The following is a 3,963-nucleotide window of genomic DNA, read 5'->3' as shown; positions in this document are numbered from 1 at the left end:
ACACATACAATTAGCACAATTACATGACAAATAATCATGGCAAACACATGCTCATATTTTATACATATACGGTACTTCCTACATATACATAGAATACACAAATCTCAATATATCACATACATATCAGGAACGCAAAATAAACATAGCATTTGGCAAGAATAAACCATTAACTGGCATTGAAAGCCTTGAAAATCATAACCTATACAATTAAAGTCTGCACCTTAAACCAGAAATAGAGCACCGAACTGATTCAGACGATATGTCTTCGTCAACGGCGACAAGATAACCTAAGGCAAGAATAGAAATGAGCTACAACAACACATAAACTATTTTAAGCTCTAACACAGATTAGGGTTAGGTTAACTTACCCAAGGATGAACTTAGAATCGTCGGAATAACGATTCAAAAGTGGTGGTTTAAGGATGTAGAGTAACAGGAAAGAATCTGAAGATTATTCACCAACTTCTCTCTCACTTTCTCTCTCTTTTCCTCTCTCTTTCTTAGCTAGGGTTAGGAAATTCGTATAGAAAAGAGAATGAGGGTTTTAAGGTCTATATATAGGCCTAACATTGATGAAAATAACCCCAGGGCCAAGGTATACTTAGGTTATAACCAAAACAGGCCCCTCTCGATCCAACAGAACACTTCCGGTGGTCCTTTTCCCACGTGCGGTTGGAGTTAAGTTCACTGACCATGGATCTAGGTCAGACTGAGTTTTCGTACCGATCGGCTTTATAGATCAGCCGTGGCGGACCACACTCAATTCAATGGTCACCGAAACTCGATCAGGTCCACAAGCACTATGACATGCCTGGGCCACCTTCCCTGATCAGAGGGTGAATTTGGGTCAGAATCCAACGGTCAGATTGCTTAAAATTGTTGCGCAAGTGACACGACTCAGATTTCATAAAATCATATTTAATATCTCACCATTCTCACACTCTTCACTCCGGACTCAATCAAATCGACCCAGAATATCATCTGGACTTGATTTTTGAGGTGATGGCTAAGTCCAACATAGTGACCATAACTACCTAAGATCATCACTATCGGACTTCCGACGCGCGGTCCAGGTCCGATCCAATACTTCTAAAAATTTCCAAGAGCAACTGGATTTAGCATTGAATCCCAGATTTCAGAGTAACATAGCGTTAATGATTCTACAGGTTTTGAGTCATGCAGATCAAATTTAAAGTGATTGATGCTAATTTCACAAGCAATCGAGTTTAGCGCTAAGTAATCCACAAATAACTTCTAAGGAAAATAGAGGTAGTACTCGGGTCTTGGCACAAAATTTTTCAGGTCATTACAGTAGAGCGGCAGTCATTCAGCAGTGTAATGGACCTTGGTAATTTCCTTAGGATTGGAAATGTACTCGACATATGGTTTGGATATGGGCACTGGCATTACTTGCATCGCATTAACATTGGCTGTGTAAGCCCCTTCATGCATTGCCTTAGTATGACGTCCAATACTCATCGCATTGTATTCATGATAAGCCTTGGTAAGGCTAGTGATATTCTCATTGAGCATGTTTCCCTTCTTGCATCTCCTACTATTCTTCTGTGCACCATTGTCACACACTTACACCACCCTCTAAGCTTCTATGAGCTTATGCACGATTGATGCATGCAGGAGATTCTAGGCAGGCGTCGTCCGCAGAATGTGGAGTTGAGTTGAGCAGTGAGGACTCTAGTGTTATTGATTTCTCTCTCTTTCTTATTACCTTATGTATGTTCTCTTGAACCTGATGTAAACTTGTAAAAGTTCAAATTCTTAGTGGATTTTGTGATGTGTGCCCTTTGTTATTCTCATATGTACTTGCTGTGATCTTGGGTATGCTCGTATTGGAATGATTATACTGCTGTTAAAATCCTCCTTGTAGGATTCGAGGATCGAAACCTGTCTCAGGAGCCAAGAATGGGGTACTACGAAGGCTATTGCGGCTAGAACCGGCCATTGGGTTCCTTATGAGTTCGGTTACCAAGTTTGGGGCGTGACATCCACAAAGTTGACCAAAGTTATGGCTTCAAATCAACTGACCAATCAACCTCCAAATCCACCCTAACCTTGGGTGGAGGAAATCCAGGATGAGAACGAGGTGCATCAAGCACTCCCTCCTTGTACTTTACGAGACTATTTACAACCTGCAGGGGTGACACCCCTTCCTGTATGGGTTTTTTCAGAAAATATAGGAAACATAGACATTAAACCAGGAGTGATGCAACTCCTTCCAAAGTTCCTTGGGCTTGAATCTGAAAATCCATATTTACACTTAAAAGAGTTTGATGAGATCATCGCCACTTTATACTTTCCTAATGTGTCTGAGGACACAATTCGGTTGAAACTCTTCCCTTTCTCCCTGAAAGAAAAGGCTAAGACATGGTTACATTCACTACGTCCACGATCTATTGGCAGATGGAATGACATGACAAGGGTGTTCATAAAGAAATTCTTCCCATATCATAAAACGAACACCATCAGAAAGTCGATCATGAACTTTGCCCAAAGGGAAGATGAAACATTCTTCCAATGTTGGGAGCGATTCAAGGATCTTGTCAATTCATGCCCACAACATGGTTTTGAAATGTGGCGCATAACAAATTTCTTCCATGAAGGACTGACATCTTCCATGTGCCAATTTGTTGAGACAATGTGCAATGGGGAATTCCTAAACAAAGATGTTGATGAAGTGTGTGATTACTTTGATAAACTTGCTGAAACCGCACAATCATGGGACATTTCCCCCAAGAACGAGCATCACGTCTAAGCCTAATCAATCAAAGGAGAGAGGTGGAATATATCTTTTGAAAGAGGAAGATGATATCAAAGTTAAAGTGGCTAGTCTCATAAGAAAACTCGAGGCCATTGAACTTAGGAAGGATAGGGATAAGGAAGTTGTCTGTGGTATTTGTGCATGTAACATTCATACAATTGAAAATTGCCCAACAATACCTGCATTTCAAGAAATGTTGAATGAGTAATCAAATACCGTAAACAACTACCAAAGGCTTTTCAAGGGACTCACTTCTAACACTTACAACTCTAGCTAGAGAAATCATCCGAGTTTCAATTGGAGGAACGGACAATATGTTACACCTTAAGGAACCCCTAATTAATTCTTTAATCAAGGGAAACCTCAAGAGGAATTGGTTCAAAATCCTCAAGAGCTCATCCAGTAAAGTACTCTTCAAGCCTTATAAGAACTCACAAAGGCTATATAAAAGATAGACTCACGCGTTACGATTATGGAGAAAGGGATGCTTCCAGCACAACCTATCCCCAATCCTAAAACGCAATACAAAGTTAGTGAACCAAGCTCTTCAAATTCAATGGAGCAAGCTACGTCTATCACCACTCTTAGGAGTGGGAAGATAATTGACAAATCTATTCTGGTAAGGGTTGAAAAGTCTAAGGACCCGAATATAAATGAGAATGATAGACCAAGCGATGCTCCACATGAGGTAGAATCGAAACTTCAAAGCAAACCAGTTGCTCCATTCCCCCAACAGTTGATTGCACCAAAACCTCTTTCTAACTCTCAGGACATCCTACAGGTGCTGAAACAAGTAAAGGTCAACATTCCTCTACTAGATGCCGTAAAATAAATACATTCATATGCCAAACTTCTGAAAGACTTATGTACGACCAAAAGATGACAAAGTATCCAAAAGAAAATATTTTTGATAGAGAAAGTGAGTGCCATCCTAAACTAAGATGTGTTACAGAAATACAAAGATCCCGGTATCCCAACCATTGATTACGTAATTAGGAATTACTGGATTGAGCATGCACTTCTTGACTTAGGAGCAAGTGTAAATTTGATCCCTTACTTGGTCTACAAACAACTGGGTCTAGGTGAATTAAAACTCACTCAGACTACATTACAACTTGCCGATAGCTCAGTTCGTGTACCGAGAGGGATAATCGAGGATGTGTTGGTCCGGGTTGACAAATTCTACT

General features: G+C 40.3%; 1 non-coding gene across 1 annotated transcript; it reads right to left on the bottom strand.

Moving 5' to 3' along the window:
* Positions 1–2,476: 2,476 nt before the first annotated feature.
* Positions 2,477–2,583, bottom strand: LOC131241662 (small nucleolar RNA R71). The gene has a single exon (XR_009169221.1). It is a non-coding gene; the product is annotated as a small nucleolar RNA R71 (small nucleolar RNA).
* Between the last annotated feature and the right edge of the window lie 1,380 nt (positions 2,584–3,963).

This window comes from Magnolia sinica, chromosome 3 (genome assembly GCF_029962835.1).
Source record: "Magnolia sinica isolate HGM2019 chromosome 3, MsV1, whole genome shotgun sequence".
In the NCBI taxonomy this organism is placed as follows: domain Eukaryota; kingdom Viridiplantae; phylum Streptophyta; class Magnoliopsida; order Magnoliales; family Magnoliaceae; genus Magnolia; species Magnolia sinica.
Note: the sequence above shows the minus strand (reverse complement) of the source record. Positions and strands in the feature narration are given on the sequence as shown.